The 18,518-nt window shown below is 35.6% G+C and overlaps 1 protein-coding gene across 8 annotated transcripts in view; it reads right to left on the reverse strand.

The window, feature by feature from the left end:
- The window catches only part of ST7 (suppression of tumorigenicity 7), a 233,914-nt gene that overhangs the window by 112,927 nt on the left and 102,469 nt on the right, over positions 1-18,518 (reverse strand). The window lies entirely within an intron of this gene.

An 18,518-nucleotide genomic window follows, 5' to 3' on the forward strand; every position in this document is an offset into this window, starting at 1 on the left:
GTGAAATAATAAATATGTGCTGTTTTAAGCTGCTGTATTAGTGGTAATTTGTTGTGCAGCAATATAAAACTGATACAGTGTCACCACTAATAATGAACATAATAATTCATGAAAGTAAAAAATCAGTGTGGACATCTGGTAACATTATCTATGCTAAGAAAGGGTGCTAAGATGCACCAACTCTATGTACCTTAAGAGCTTCTTTCTCAATTATTCTTAAATAAAATGCAACTTCTACTTGGGCTACCATGACATGCTGTTCCACATGCTGACATGTAATTGTGTTTGCAAATCTGCTAATATTAAAGTAGAAGCTGAGAGGAACTTTTTAAAAATATGGAAATAAAATATCTTCATTTTATCCCAGTAAATGGTCTTTTTTTTCTAGGTATATTTTAAACATACAACATTTGCATGTTTTTAAAAAATCAATTTTATATCCAGGCACAGCATCAGTTCACTAAGGTATTAAAAGCACACCATGCACATTGCTCAGCCTCATCTGTTGCTTCTGCCTCCCCTCTCCTTGTCCTTTGCCCTGGTCTCCTTGGGCTCTGATACGGTCTCAAGCTTTTATGCAGCACAATTCCCTTGATAATTCCTGTAGCATTTATCCTTCTGAGGAAAAGACATGGAAGTATATTTTTAGACCCATTCCTATGGCAAGAAACCCTTATAAATCATTCTGTCTACTCTTCTCTCTACTCTTGATGTTGCCTTGGCAACTTCACAGCTACACTGTTTCTGCTCTCCTGGGCACCTGGCTCTACTGAGGAGTAAAGCCCAGCACATTCTTTCTTTTCTTGGCTGTGATCTGGGAAACTACATTGGAGCAAACTATATTGGTGGGAACAATACAGTGTTCAGTCTTTGTGACTCATTCTCCCTGGCTGGAGGGAGGCTATCTGTCAACCTTCCCTGTCATTATGAAGGACTGTCCAAAGTCCAGTCACACACAATCCTTTATTAACTCTCAAGGACAACTGAAGCAAGATCTCAGATTATCTGTTCCCTTTTATTTACAAGTATGCTGATAATGAGGAACTCCACCCTGGTGAAGAACAGGAGAAAGGCCTGTATAAGTCTACTTCTATTTCTAGCCATTTAAAATATGTTTTAATAAGTCTCAATCCTCTAGCACCCAGCATTTAGCCTGGTCCACAGAGGTACTCAATGTTTGATAAATGTTGAATGACTACATAGGGGCAGAGGTCTAGGTTTCTCACCTAGATATATAACACAACATTCCCCAGGACTTAGTATAATAAACTTCATAAGAAAATACAGATCTGGCAAAACTAGAAGTCTTTGATGGCTAAGACCTTGTCTTCTGTGTGTGTGGGTGTGTGTGTTTCTATCCCCAGACCAGTGTATGGAGTGAGGTGTATATTGGGTAGACTCAATGACTGCTATGCACTGATAAATCAAGAAGGTCCCAGATATACTTATAATATCCTTATACAGCAAGACCTTGGCTACGCAGAACCCTTAGAAATTTGTCATTTGGGATAGTTAAGGATGTATCCTATTAAACACCAAAGACACTTTTCTTTTTAATGCAATTTTATAAGGAAATCCTTCCAAAATGCATTACATGCTTGACTGCACCCTTAAACAGAATGTCCTGAACATATTTCAATCTTTTATTGGTAATATATATAGAGAGACATGGAGCTGAATTAGCTGGCAATTATAATTCTGAGTGTTGCTCTGGAAATATAGAGGTCATACTCCTAACTCAGCCTTGGGCTGGTGTGGGTGACAGAATGTGCATCAGGGAATGTTCCTTTGAGAAGGCTGCTAAGTGGAGCCCTAAAGGCTGTGCACTGAACTATGTAAAAGGAGAGCTGCGGTTTAGAGCCAAAATTAAGGTCTCCCCTTGGTAATGCTGTGATACTCACTGGATGTACTATACAAACTGGAATTTTTTTCCTAGCACTTAGTGGTCTGGGGAGTTGAAGGACTGGATTGTTGAGTTCTTGCAAGGTGAGGTGTCACTGAGTGAGCTATAATACATGCTCTTATAGGGTGGCTGGAGTGAGTGGTATAAAATAACACTCTTGGTGGTTCCTATGTTCACACTGCAGTGCTCCAAAAGGCTCTAAATGTGCTAGGACTTTTCCATCATCTTGAGGAAAATTTAGTCAGTAACTTCTCATTTATTCTTCCTTTATTGGAAGTTATATAGAAAAAATATTACAGAGACCTTAATAGTTAGATTTGTAGATTACATCCTACAAAATTGAATGCAGCAATTAATTACTTAACCTAATTACTACACAATACTTACAGAACTTAATAGAAGGTTCAATATACTCATGGCAATCAGCTGTTTGAACAGATAATTGTTCAATCTAAAATGCATGGAAATAACTAAGAAAGTAAGAAGAATACTGACGAGTGTAATAACCATCTATATTCTAAAACATTCTTCCGTATATGCTCTATTATTAATATTGGCTAGTTCATTCAATTATCCAAAATGTACTTAGCCTATAAAAAGTATAAGACACTGAAATAGACACTGGGGGTGGGAAATAAGATGATAATTAGATTGACTCATTCCTTGAGAAGGGAAAATAAGATACCCACACAAATAACACAGGACAGAATATGAAACACATCAGCAGAGAGGTAGAGATAAAATCTAGAAGAAGTAAACATTACTTCCAGCTTGGAAGATCAGACAAGGTTACTGAATGGGATGTCCTTCCTATGGGCTTGGAAAGAAGAATAAGCTTTTTTTTTTTTTTTTTTTTTTGAGACAGAGTCTTGCTCTGTTGCCTGGCTAGAGTGAGTGCCGTGGCATCAGCCTAGCTCACAGCAACCTCAAACTCCTAGGCTTCAGGGATCCTACTGCCTCAGCCTCCCGGGTAGCTGGGAATACAGGCATGCACCACCATGCCCGGCTAAATTTTTCTATATATATTTTTAGTTGGCCAGATAATTTCTTTCTATTTTTAGTAGAGATGGGGTCTCGCTCTTGCTCAGGCTGGTCTCGAACTCCTGACCTTGAGCGATCCACCCGCCTCGGTCTCCCAGAGTGCTAGGATTACAGGCGTGAGCCACTGTGCCCAGCCGAAGAATAAGCTTTGAATCAGATACTGGAGTGGAGAAAAAAGAGGATGTGGACTCTGGGTAGATATTATAGCATACATAAAGGAATCGGGTTGGAGAACAGGGCATATGAGGAGAAGCAGTAGGAAAGAATAATGGCACAAATGCCAGGCCCAGAAAAATGGATGTTACATAGCAGGCAATGAGAAAATATCATTCGTGACCAAAGCTGGGACTAACACAGATGCATCTGGTGGTAATGGAGTAGTGTGTAAAATGTGAAGCTTTGAGAATTATTTCAGAGGGGAACTCCTATAATACCACTAGAGTGGGGAATTGCGCATATCAGATGTTACAAAAGTAAATTCAATAGGATGTGGCTTTTGGCAATGTGACATAAAGGGCGAGCGTTTGGGGATTGTTGGTAACGTGGGGTTAAAGTCAAATTGTAAGTGATTAAAGATAATGAGTAAGGAAATTAAGGCAGCAAGCTCAAGCTACTTCCACAGAAAATCTAGCAATACAGTGAAAAGAGTTTATTATTAAGTGTGGCTCAAGTTGAACAAAAATATAAATAGCATTTAATGGGTTAGTAAGTGAATTATGAATAAAACTCAACCCTTTATTCCTCTGCAACAAGAACAAGCAGCCCTCCTAAGAAGTACAATACTGGTTCATTCTTATATCAAACTTTTAAAGATATACAGTTAATCATTAGAAATGTGTCTGCTTTCTCTGATATTCTTCTTTTTAGGTAGGCCTTTAAGAAAAATTAAAGCATAGTGAAGCACTTTAATTGACATGATTTTGAACTTGACAATTACACATATGTCTATTCCTGTTTTATCATCTGGGATTACATGACAAAAAAAAAACCAAATCTGTTTTATATTCTACTTATTCTGATTTTTGCACTTTCTATTAATTTATTTTCTTTGTTTTGAAACCCTCTATTAACTTACAACTGAAGTGTTTGCCTCAAAGGAAGATATTTTGGGCCAGAGAAGTAGCTGTAGGCCATGGGGTAAAAAAACACAAATTTGATTCTAAGTTAGGTTTTTCTTTCCATTACATTTTCTAAAAGTTCAATGACTAATTTACTTCTCTCTTGAGAAGAAAGCAGCCCCACAGAAGGCCTGGAAGCTGCCTTAAGGAAGCTGTCTTCCTCTAGGTGAGGATGCATAACCCACAGAGATAAGAAGCTACAGGGGAAACCACCAGACAGGCTAGTATTTTGGTATTCAGCCAGTATTCAACTGCCTAGTTGTCCAAAGTAAGTCCTTAGCTTTATTGTTTTCTTTTTTTCCCAGTTTTAAAGTTTTTAATTATTATAGGTACATAATAGTTGTATATCTTCATAGGGTACATGTGATGTTTTGATACTGGCATACAATGTGAATTGATGAAATCAGGGTAATTGGGGTATCCATCATCTCAGGCATTTGTCATTTCTTTGTGTTAAGAATATTCCATTTCCACTTTTAGTTATTTTAAAGTATATCCTAACTTATTGTTGATTATAGTCACTTTTTCTTGTGCTATCAAATATTGTTCATTCTAACTATATTTTTGCACACATTAACCATTCCCACTTTCTCCCCCCAGCTCTCTGCTACCCATCCCAGCCTCTGGTAACCATCATTCTACTTTCTGTCTCCATGAGATTAATTGTTTTTTAATAATTAGCTCCCACATGGGTGAGAACATATGAGATTTATCTTTCTGTGCTTGGCTTATTTCATTTAACATAATGTTCTCCAGTTCCACTGTGTTATTGCAAATGGCAGGATTTCGTTCTTTTTGTGGCTATATAATATTCCATTGTGTACACATACCATAATTTCTTTATCCATTCATGTGTTGATGGACACTTAGGTTGATTCCAAATCTTAGCTATTGTGAATAGTGAAAAATAGGAGGGTACATACCTTTTCAATATACTAAATTCCCCTCGTCTGGATATATACCCAGCAGTGGAATTGCTGGGTCCTAAGGTATTTCTATTTTTAGTTTTTTGAGGAACCTCCATACTGTTCCCCATAGTGGTTGCACAAATTTACATTGCTACTAACAGTATACAGGGCTTCCCCTTTCTCCACATCCTCGCCAGCACTCATTATTGCTTGTCTTTTTTATTAATATAAAACTGGCTTTACTACTTTCAATTCCAGTAGCTATACTTGGCTTTGTGTTGGCAACAAATGAGCAGTTGTTATTCCAGAGGGCAGCTAAAATTATCTCTCCAAGTCCAGGGCTAGCAGTGAACTACAGGTAGTAAATCACAAATGCACCTGGCTTTTCATAATGTCTACAAGATGACAGTCAATGCAAACTGGATCACTGATATTTTCAAATATTGGTAAGCCAAAATCTATTAAAAGGTGCATATAAATTCCAAATGCTCTGTCATCCCTAATACAAATGCTTCCAGTGCCAACAAATGGCATTTTTACCTCTTATTTTATATTATCTCTATTCTTACTATCTCAAATAGTTTTCAGACACCTGATAGGGATAGGTTTTAACAAACCGAAAGTTAATGAAGCCACAGTCCTTGGTGTGAATGAGTAAGTTGACCTCACACCAGGAAATCCTGTGCCACAAACTCAGAAGGTACCTGTGACCCAGCTGTATTACAAACTCACTGGAAGGCCAGCCATCATATTATTATAAAAACAAACCTATCCCTCCCAAAAAGAAGGGAGATTGCTTTCAAGTTGTTTTCCCAAAATTTTTTTAAAAATACAGAAGAATTTTTAAAAAATTAATCCCTCTCTGTCCTGACTCCCACAAAAAAAGAAAGAAAAAGAAAAAGAAAAAGAAAAAGAAAAAGAAAAAGAAAAAGAAAAAGAAAAAGCAGCACACACAGTACTGCTACTGATGACCTGCACAGGCTAAGTTTTTTTAGGAATATTGCTAAGATAAAATCCTGCAAATGAATAGATGTAGAGACTAAAGGACAAAGAAATATTTAACATGACTACTCTGCAAGCAAATATAGTAAGTGCTTTGCAAAAATGTCACCTTCAATATAATTCAGATCATTATCTGCAAAACGTTATGGGGACAAAAGAATCTGGTATCAGGCCATCTTTTTAAATACTTGTTTCAAATCAACAAACACAGTGGAAAGAAGACTTGACTAATATTTACTCACCATCTACTGAGTGCTATTATGTGTCACGTACTGTTTTAGGGGTTTGGGGTATATCTTAAATCATTTGATCCCTACCACATCCCTGCAAAGTTATCATTATTACCCCAATTTTACAAGGATGAAACCAAGGACTTGTAGCAACGTGGTTGAACCTTGATTTGAGTATAGCTCTATCTGATCCCAAAGCCTGTACTCTTTCCCCCCAGACATACCTTTCTTTTGGGTAACTGACAGCACATTTGAAGAGACAAAACAAAGACAAATGCCCAATTTTGGATTTGCTATTTGTGGTTTCCACTGTTCACTGCCTCTTCTGAAATGGCAATCAGGTGCTTGCTCCAAAACCAGGCTCACTCTATAGCTGGGCTCAGGGAGCCCTCTGGGAATCTGCAAGCAAGGGGCTGCCCCAAATCACTGCCTCAGTCTAGGGCACCCAGGCCCTGTGATGACTTCCTCCTGAGTTGGGGGTGGGGTAGGGAGGGTAGCTAATTACTGAAGCATTTTATTACCACACAAACCTCAAGTTAAATGGCTGTTTACTCTCCCTCAAGGCTATTATTAGGAATGAAGGATAATGTCTGCATATTCTGATGTTTGCTCTACTCTGTCTCTTGTTGGGTTATCTTGCTATGTGTTGATATAAAATCCAGTGCCAAATATTTCACATAGAAAGAGGCAGCACTGTCTAATGATTAGGACATAAGCGTGGACAGTGAAAGATCTGGCTCCTTTCCGGGATTCTTTTTTAGTCACCATTCACTCTTCCTTATTTAAAATTATAGTGTGAACATTTTCTAATGCCATCAAATGCTCTTTGAAAACATGATTTTAGAGGCTGCACAATAACTCTTAAAGATTTTGTGCGATTTATGTAAACACATTGTCACTGGAAATTCAGTTTTTGATGTTTTCAATGGTATTATAAATGACAGTGACTATCCTTGTACACAATGCTTTGATGGTATCTCTATTTCCTTAGAATAGATTCTTAGAAGTGATATTAATGGGTCAAAGATTACAAGCATTTTAAAGTGTCAATTCATATTGGCAAATGACTTTCCAGAATGCTTGTGTCCCTTTCTACTTCAGCAGTGTTTAAATGTATCTGCTTCATCAAATTGAGAAATTCTTTCACTAAATTATTAATAGGAAAAAGAAAGAACTAATGGGGTGGAGGGAGAGGCAAGAAAAGAGGGAGGCAAAAAGGGAGGGAGGTCATTTCTTTGATTACTAGCTAGGCTTATACTTTTTTAAAATTTTTTTTCATTTTTATGTTATCAGCTTTCTCAGATTGAATTAAATTTTTATGTCTGCTTTTTACTCTTTTGGGAACTATTGGTTCATGTTTGTTTATTTTTTTCTATTGGAATATCACTGATTTATAAAAGCTCTTTATTTAGTAAATATGTTAACCTCTTATCTGTCACAGTTGGTGCGATTTTTCCCTAGGTTATCTTTTAATTTCCTTTCTGAGTTTTGTTTTATTTCCAAAATTTTACCAAAACATTTTCTATGTAAAAATTGGGAGGAAACATTACTAGAAGAAAAAACAGTATATATAATTTGCTAGAAAGTAAAATTCACTACAATGTCCTTGTCTATCTTCTAGCTGTTTTTGGTGTAGAAAGCAGAAGGGACACTCTGTGAATATTTGATGGCATGCAGAAAAACAAAACAAAAAGAAACCACTACATTGAATATGCTGAGTTTCACAGTGCTCTAGGCAACTGCATACCAATCCACACATGTGCACACACACACACACACAAACCATAAATATTGTTCACTAACAGAAGGGAGAATAAACAGAGAGACATATCATTATGAGAAGGCATGACTACTGCTTTAAATGTTTCCTGAAGAATGAAATACAGACACAAATCATAGAAAATATTAAAATGAGATATTTCTCAGGCTTCATCACAGGCAAAACATGATATAGAAATGATGAAATTGTAACATAAGACAGACCAACGCTGCAAAGAAAATAAGACAGGAACCTAACTACCGAAAAGAAATTTTTTTTTTAAATCCCACTTGCAGAGTATTGGGGAGAGTATATTTTTAACATAAAGTCTACTTCAGTTTAGTATGAAACACAACCTCTTTCTCTTCTGTCACAGAGCACTAGACTTTTGGTGTTTTCTTCCCTTCCGTTCTTCCTTTTCTCATACAGAATTGATATGCACTTATCTCTTACTTCCTCTTAATTTCTGAGGAACAACCACCAGGACTGACTTAAGCATTATACAAATGGACATATCAAATTATAGAGTACAGGTACCTACTTTTCTAAAAAAGAAAACAGAAAAAAAATGACCAACTAGAACTGATTTGTTCCTATCACTTTTGATCACAGTAAAAACATAAAATATAACTTTATTCCCACAAAATTAGAAAAAAAATAGAGCATGCCCTGTTTCCTGAAAATCATAAAAACTTACACTATCATAATTTGTAAATAGCAGAAAATTTTCATTGGCACCAAAACTTGATTTCCTTCTGATAATAATGCCAGCAAACATTCACAGGACCTTCATAAAACAACCAGCAATGGGTTAAATGCTTTGCATTCATTGTCTTAGTTAATTTTCACAACTTTATAAGTGTTATTATCCTGTCCATTTTTACAGAAAAGGAAAGTGAAGATTAAATCACTTAAGTCACTTAGCCAACGTCACACAGCTATAAAGTGGCAGACCCAAGATAAAAATTCTGGCACAACTGGCTCTGAAGCCTGAGTTCCTAACCACTGTTCTAGGGGCTTCTTCCACTGGAAGGATCCCACAGGAGCACTCAACCTGGTTCACATACAGCCTGTACGGAAAGAAGCACGTATTCACAGAGTCTCTAGTCGGATCATGTCTTTACTTCTGCGCTGCACTCAACAGTCCAATCCTCCTTTCTCTCACCTAGACGACCATATCCTCCAACCCATCTGCCACCGGAGTCATCTTCGACTCAAAACAGACACAAATGTTTAATTTTTTCCCTTCTTGAGAGATGAGGGAATAGGCCTCATTATATATATATAATAAAGAAGTCAATATATAATGTTATACAATCATATATAAAATATATATCATATATCATTTGCTAATAAGTTTATATATATAATAGTCTTAATTCCCTAACAAGATTGGGCACTGCTCCATTCCTATACTCTTCTGATTCCTCCATGATTCTTATTAAAATAACAAAAAAAGCTTTTTTGCACCCTTCCTTTTGCTTTACCTTTGCAGTGACAATGGGTCTAGTTGTCATCTGTGGAATATGTATCATGCTCTGTAAACCTATATCCTGCTCTATAATCCTATCTTTCACTCCTCAATAAACCTCATTTTCGTGCCTGCCTTAAAAAAAAATAGCAAAAAAAAAAGGTGCTCAATAAATTAGTTGATCAATTCCTAATGTTCTAAATTGTGCTGAAATACATTCTGTTACTAGGTATGTACAGTGTCATAAGAAGATAAGTGACTATTTTAACCAACACACCAGACTCTTCTACATTAGGGATAGGCAAATGCAGCCTGCAGGCAAAATCCAGTCCACGGCTTGTGTTATTAATAGTAAATAAACTTTATAAACACAGCCATGCTCATTAGTTTGCATATTGTCTATGGCTGCTTTAATAGTTAATAGTTGCGACAAAAACTGTATGGCCTGCAAAACTGAAAATATTTACTATCTGGCCCTTTGTACAAACAGTTTGTTGATTCCTGGTTTACATTAAATAAAAGCAGTGCTTCTCTGGTATTTTCTACTAAAGTACCTATTGGCAGAAGAAAATAGGAATGTACTTCAGGGGAGTCAAGAGTCCCTGTTGGGAAGCATAGATTTAAATACCTGTTTGCCCTTTTACATCCTGTTGAGACATCATCAGTATTCCAATGAGCTGTCATTCCTCCAAACTTTTAAAAAATTATAATTGTAGCCTAACGTACTCTGTTTTCAATATTCTCAACTCTGGTAAATATTACTACTTTAAGAGTAGATTTTATTTTTGGTAACATACAAAATTGTATGGCCCAAACTAGTATCAGCATTAAGTAGTACAAGTGGATATTTCCAAATGGTTTTACCATGGATAAATGGTGATTTTATATTAATGAAGCTGGTATTTTTATATGACTTGTGGACTGGTTCAGATATCAAGTGTGATGGTGAGTTTTGTATGTCAACTTGGCTAGCCTACAGCCCCCAGTTATTTAATCAAATACTAAGTATTGCTGTGAAGGTATTTTGTAGATGTGATTAAAGGACACAGTCTGTTGACTTTAAGTAAAAAAGATTATCCCAGATAATCTGGGTAGGCCTGATTCAATCAGTTGAAAGGCCTTAACAGCAGAACTGAAGCTTCTCTGATAAAGAATAAATTCTACCTGTGGACAGCAGCTTCAGCTTATGACCAAGAGTCCCAGCCTGTCCTTTCTGATGGCCTGTCATACCCATTTCAGACTTGTCTAGCCAGCCCCCACAATCACAAAAGCCAACCCCTTGCATCTCCATCTCTTTCTCTCTCCATATGTGTTAATATGTGTGTCTGTGTATATATGTGTGTGTGTACTCTACATATATATATATATATAAAATCTCCTGATTCTGTTTCTCTAGTTGAACCCTCATATATCAAGTCTGAAAGTATTTTAAAAATAATTTTAAATTATCTCTCACAATTATCATTTTAGAGAACACCAATCTCTTGGATAAAAATAACAACCTAGAAATGAAACTCATTACTTTATAGTCACAATACTGTATAGTCACTCCTATTACATCTGAATTCCCATTTCACTCTGGCAAATCAAAAATTCTAAAAGAGTAAAATCATGCAAAGCAAAAAAACCGACTTGAAACCACATAGTACTGAGGGGTTATGTAAGTCATAAAAGTCTTTATGTCTCTGGTAAACTATGACAGGGAGAACGTGAATGAAATACTTAAAACTTCTGCTACAGGTTATGCCAAATCACACTTAAAATAATTTCTATAAAAATGCTATAATCTAAAGGAAATTATTAATACACTGAAAAAGTTTAATACACTGTGGACAGATGTCCAAATATTTCCTAGATCCAAAACATTGGAAAGTTGAATAATTTGAACAATATTTAAAATCAAAACACTCAAACCTGTCATACATACATTATTATCCTGGTCTTAATAAGGATTAATGAGAATGTTAAGAAGCTCCTAAGGCCTTGTCAGGAGCTAGTAATAGCTATTGTGTAGTGATCCAGAATGAGCTCACTACACAGTAGCTATTACAGTTACTACATTTAAAAAGTTGTGATTTTATCCTAATCAATAATCATTGTTTTGATCAATACTTGAGGTAGTATACTTTTGTATTTTTCAAGTTATAATAATTTTTTACTTTTGTTTTGAAACAAAATAACTAATACATTTTTTTCCTCCTAGAACGATTTCTGCTAAAAACAAGAAAGAAATTTAAAGCATCCTGGGAAGTCATCATATCTTTTCTCTCCAAGAAAATCTAGTTATATTTGTTACTGAGCATCCCATAAAACCTGGGTATGACTATGGGTTTTCACTTTGGATTTGGGTTTTGGTGTGATACACACACTTCTGAACAGTCAATGGATAAAAAAATCCAGCGACATAAACAAGGGTGGTATTAAAACATGCACAATAGGCTTCCCTTGAACAAATGTGGTGATTACATATTCAGCTACAATATTTGAATATCTAAACCCAGAATATTTAAGGCTGGAAGATAATCTATTTAAATTAATAGGCTGAAGTTTGGAATCTTCAAATTTACTTGCTAAAGTTATTCTAAAAATCTGATAGGATCTTCCTCATCCACTTGTCAATCCCAGAAGTTTGCACATTAGAATTAAGCACATTTTAATTCTACAAAAATCACTACACATCTAGGAATTTATCCTAAGGAGATAATAATGAACATGTGCAAATATATGTCTTCAAAAATATTCATCAAAATAACTATAAATATATTATTTGTAAAAGCAAAAAAACTAAATATCCAACAAGAAAAATGGTTCCATATTTTATATGATAGAATAGTATACAGCTATTAAAAATCAAATCATAAATGACATGAGAAAATGATCACTCACATTTTAGTTTAAAAAGCAGATTATATAACTATGTATAGCTTGACACCTTTTATTACAAATAAAGCATAGATTATACATTAGCTATATGTATAGGTACCTAAACATATGTACAGTTTCTGTAACATATACAGCACAGAAAGAAATGTGGAAGGACATAAATATAGCAAATGTTCCAACAGTAACCACCTCTGAGTGGTAGAATTATGAGTGATTTTTTGGGGGGAGGGAGTCTTCACTATAGACTTAAAATTTTCTACTATATATGCTGGTAATACTTTTTATTCAGGAGAAGAAAAGGTTTTCAAAGTATAACATAAAAACTAGAAACCATTAAGTAGTTATCTCTGGAGGATGGAACTTTCATTTTATACTTTTTACATTCTCTATAGTCCTAAATTTTTACACGTATTATTGTGGTAACAAATAAAGCATGTGCAGTTTTAAAAACAACCAATACATGCTACTCACTTCAATGAATAAGTCATTTTCTAAAGCAGGAATTTAGAGGAATCTTTAAAGGAAGAATATTTCATTTTATTTTAGTTTAAAACAAGATGTTTACAAATAAGTTGACAGAATAATGGCAACGACAAAACCCTCCTATCCATAAGAAGTTTTTCTAGGAGAACCAAAGACGAAAAGTATTATATATGTTTATATGTAATGTATCTGAATTCCAGTTTTAGAACGATGGCACATGAACTCAGAATAATTCTTAACATTTACAATACTACAATCACAAAATCTTACAAGGAATTATAGTTGTCTGTCAGTATCCTACACGAAATTGGTTCCAGGACCCCCCCTCAGACACTAAAATCCAAGAACATTCAAGTCCCTTATATGAAACAGCCTAGTATTTGCATATAAACTACATACATCTTCACATATACTTTAAATCATCTCTAGATTACTTACACTACCCAGTGCAATGCAAATGTTATATAAATAGCTGTTATACTGTATTGTTTAGGGAATAATAAGAAAAAAGTGTGTACATGTTCAGTATAGACGCAACCATCCATTTTTTTCCCCCAAATATTTTCAATCCATGATTGGTTGAATCCACAGGTGTGGAACTTGCAGATACGGAGGGCTGACTCTATTTGTTGCAGTGCATTTAAGACTATATATGGATAGCGCACAGATTTATTCAAGAACCTAAAAAACTGTTTTCAAGCTAGAGAAGAAAGCCACTTAGGAAGCCAGCAACTCTGATTTAGTGTGTGCAGAATGCACTGAGCAGTGTCACCTACTCAGGCACAATCACTATCCTTCAGTGTCGCATGTCATGACTTAATTGCCGAGCTACATCTAATTATAAGGCAAGCAAAACACTAAGAGAGAATTCACCCCAACCAATTAACTGAGTGGACATTAATTGTCTTAGAATGTCCTACATATGCTAATTCAAACTTTATCACCCATAAAGGCACCCATACAACCATGACTCTTTTTGTTCTACTCTTTTTCAAGCTTTATAATAATAGGAATGACTCTGACACAGAGCATCTTTCTTGCTACCATGTAGCTGGCATTCAGCTCTTTCCACTGGGCATGAATTTCTATGCCCCACCGTGGGTTTTAAGCGGCATGGTTTAAATAATGTAAGTTACTGCAGGGTAATATATTGATAATAGCATAATAATTCCATTAGAAAGAATAAAAGTAACATGGTAACTTGGATTTACAATGCTTATAACCCACTAAGTGCAATTTATAAGTGTCACCAGATGGCTGGACTAATAAACACATCTAATCAGCAATGCTCCTAAAACTAATTGTAAAACATGATTATATTTCTTAAAATTCTTATTTTTTTTCTATTCTATTGTTAAATTGTTAAAATGCCCAGTTATACCTCTCACTATTAAAGAGCTACAAGCTATGCTTTGGAATCTGTGTCAATGTCATATAAAACTATTACATGAACATAGCTGCAACTAAGAGATTTTCCCTATCTTTCAATCCCTTCTAGCTACATGGAATGCTGTTTCCTAGAAAAGATCTAAGGGTCAGATCTGCTCTCTTTGGCCAATAGCTTAATGTCTCTGGGTAATTTTTTTCTCATCCATTATTTGAGAGATTTGGATTGTAAGGCTCTTTTCAGCTCTAAGACAAATGACAAATCTCTAATGACAAATCTAGCATAGCATTTAAGCTAAAAATCCACAGACTTCTGCAATTCATATCACAAACGGCTAATCTCTCTAATAAATAAAAAGTTCTTAGAAATCGATACCTCTTTCACAAAAGAATTCAAACCCACACTGAGATATCTTTCACAAAAGAACTCAAACCCACACTAAGATACCTCTTTTCACTAACTGCACTGACAAAAATCCAAATTTGACAACATATGCATTTTTTCAGGTTTGCTTAAAATGAGGCAAACCCACATGCTGCCCATAATAACAATTATTGTTATTATTACTACTACACAATATCCACTCTAAATTGTTAAACTACATGAAAAATCTCACCTGGAGCTATCATGGCTTACATTATAATACCCATTTAGCACATATACAGCAGCAGTATAAAATCAGAGTTCCTGGATTTCTAAATGTGACTTATTCCCCAGTTTGAGGACAGTCCTTTAGGATGTTGAATAAATTTGTGTATTAACCATATCTAGTCATAGATGTATATTTTATACTTCTACCTTCCACTGATATATAAAAATAATGAGGCAACAGTTATAAATCACTCAGAATTCCTAATACTTCTACTAAAGAAGTTTTGTGCATATGTATATATGCACACAAACACTGGATTAGCTAAATTCTGAATTGGTATCCTGATTAGCTAAATTCTAAATTGATAACCTGGAAATAAAAATCTGCTTTCAGTTTTACCACTGATTTATCAAGATATTTTCTGTACCTTTGTTTCATAATCTGTTTTAAAATGGGATCTTTTGAAATTCTCTCATTATTTCTAAGATAGATTAGGAAAAATTATTTAGTTATAGGAATCGCCTACAATTTATGGAGCAACTGTTCTAGAAAACTTTAAGGGCAGGGAGATGAGAGGATGAGCATTCTCCAGCTCTCTCTCTTTTCATACTGGCTCAGGCCTCTCCCCAACAGACAGGTCTGGGAGCAGGAGAAAGTACAAAGTGGGGGAGAGCACAGAAACACACCTTTCCTTCCCTTGCTTCTTCCTGACATCCCAGGGAGTGGACAGCGGGAAAAACGATGGGCTGCACTGAGAAGCTGGACTTCTTAGTCTTCCAGTCAGTCCCAATGTCTTAATTTGGGAGCAAAGAAACATACAGCCTCTACATTATCTAGCTCCCACTCTAATCCTTCTCCACCTACATCCACTCCTTTATTTCTGTAGGTACAACTTCTGCCATGGACCAAAGTAAAAATTGTCACCACGACGAGTTCAATAGCATATAATATGTATTCAAAATAAAAAAGTACAAACCTTTGAACTAGGGGTGCTTATATATTTAAGCAACATGAAGGATACTAGTCATTAGTATGATTTTTCATGAATAGGATACATTTTAATGGATTTGCAACGTATTTTAGAGTAATTATTTTCATCTTTATTCCTCATAAAAATCCTAAGGAAGGGATAAGAATTATTCTCACCATATTAGCATACCACTGGTATCACCTTCATCACCAAAGGATAATTTTTAAATGTTCAGTTACTTGGAATTAAGCTAGAGGGAATGAACTAACAGTACTCAAAATTACCCAGTTCACCCAATAACCCAAATTGTGATATCATCTTATAGTTCAGCTACAAAGCTAATTAATTTTAAATCATCCTATGACATTATATATCTGTATCAAAAAGAGTACAAATGCAAAGAGAGGATTATTCACCACACCACCAACACTTATTGGCAAACAAACATTTCAATTAACCATAGCTCAATGTCTTAGGAGAAGGCAAGCACAGCTAATTTTGCAGGAGTTCTAATCTAACTAGATCACCATTGTTTATCTTGTGTAGTGAAAGTTTCCTTAACTTTACCTGACAGCATTACAAAGATTTAGCAGGTTTAATCTCTCAAAATCTTATTAAAACAAAAGCCTATTACTCTGTCTCATTATTTGAAGTCACAGTGTATGTAACGACTTTTCTTTTCCACATAGTAATCAGACCTGGCCATCCGCAGATCTGTGTAAATTGTATTATCTTCTGTCAAATTAGCTTGCGATGTGCTGGGGGAAAGTGGGGCATAAATGGTTTTGGTGTGGTTAAGTTTTCTTAACTGTCAAAGCATTATCTATTAGGGGAAAAAGACCAGCCATCTAAACTAGGTCTTAGCTTAACTGTATACAGGAAATCATATAACAATATTTACTTTCTATTTCATTAAGTACAAATACATAGAACAGCCAGTTTAAAGTAACTAGAGTGATTTTTTTTCTTAATTTCAGAAGGACTGAGGTCAAAAACCCAATTCAATGATCAGCTGATAAGAATTTTAACTATGTTTTTTTCCACAGTGCCTGAAACAATACTTTTTAAAAATTTTAATGTCCCTAGAGAACAACATTCATGCAAGATGAAAAAAACAGCTTGAGGTTAGTTCCTGACTGATTCCTGGAAGCTGAGAAAGTACGTGTTTTGTTTATTTGCTTAACAAACATTTGTACAAAGTTAAGTATAGGCCAGACACTCTTCCACATATTTCACAAATATTAACTCATTTAATTCTCATAAGTACCCTATGAGGTAAGTATTACTATTGTCCCCCTTTTACAGATGGGGAAACAGGCATAAAGAAGTGACTTACTCAAAGTCACACAAGTAGTCAGTGGGACACGCAGGATTTAAACCCAGACAGTGGGGATCCAGACTTCATGCCCCTATTCACACACTGTCCTCCACAACAATCTGCCTCTTTTCAGGAGTGCCAGCGACATGCTGCCACTGGAGGCAGGTATTATTCAGTAATTGTGACCTTCCCAGGGATAGATGGATGAAAACAAAAGGCATCTGTCCCTGTAAAGTATGTTCAAAGTGTTCGTATCACTCATCTGAATAAAGTTTTACCTTACCCTATCCCAAAGCTCCTTTTACTAAGATTATACATTTTTTCTCAAAAAAATTACATGTTATATAATATACTACAATTTGAATTTTCACTTAATACATCATGGATAGTTTTCCATTTCTAGATCTATCACATTCATTTAAAATGCTATATAGTATTAGACTGTGTGGAGGCCTACTAATGTGGTTAAATAGTCTGTTGATTTCTCCCAGTTGTTATTACTGAGTTTCTTCTGCTTTTTTTCCAGGTCTTATTCCAGTAACCTGCTTAATAGCCCATCACTTTCAGTTTTGTTCTTCCAAGACAGAAGTCCAGCCTCAATGCTTCCTGATGGATGCCAGCACAGCCTGCTGGGACTTCTGAGAACTGCAGCCCTGTCTGCAACCCTCAAACTCCCTCTCACTATGTCCTTGTGCCCTTACTGCTCCTCACGACTGCACACCACTTTAGACCCTGGACTTGATCTAACGCACTCAGCTTCCTTTATCCACACCTAAAGCTGGACCAGCTTAAGTAGCTCCATCTCTTTCCCAATTCTGGCTCCTGCTCACTGGCCTTACTCTGCTGCAAGAAATTAGCTCTGCCCGGCCAGATGCCAAGAAGTGACGAACCAAACTTGCTCAACAGGTGGTAATTAAATTTCTGGCTCAAAGCCCAAAACAGGTTGTCAACGGGACTGCACAGTGGAATCCTGTCACTAAGCAAAAATGCAGTTTTACATTAAATACAAAAAGATAATCTGGGGAAGAACTGGCCCATTTGAAATTAAAAATCTATTACTAAGTGGATCATAACTACGTATTTTAGTTTCTAGGTGAGCTGAATAAAAATACTAACTGAACAACGATGTAGGTCATTTTCAAATCTAATCTATGCGCTTATTTTTTCCTTCAGTTGAGAATCTTTAAATAAGCCATTTAGAAAATATGGTATCATAGAATGACATCAATGGAGGGGAGTAGAGTGCAGAGTAAGGGCTCAGGATGACTTCAGAAAGAGACCTTAAGTGTGAAAAATGTTGCTCTCACTCACTGATCTACATCACAGTTCTTTTAAGAATGTACTGATATGAATATGCTTTTTTCTCCCCACATCCCATCCGTATCACTGCACCAAATACTTACTCCACTAGGAAATACGAAGTTGAAAAAAGAATTTTCCCCATTAAATGAGA

Source organism: Lemur catta, chromosome 11, assembly GCF_020740605.2.
Source record: "Lemur catta isolate mLemCat1 chromosome 11, mLemCat1.pri, whole genome shotgun sequence".
Classification (NCBI taxonomy): domain Eukaryota; kingdom Metazoa; phylum Chordata; class Mammalia; order Primates; family Lemuridae; genus Lemur; species Lemur catta.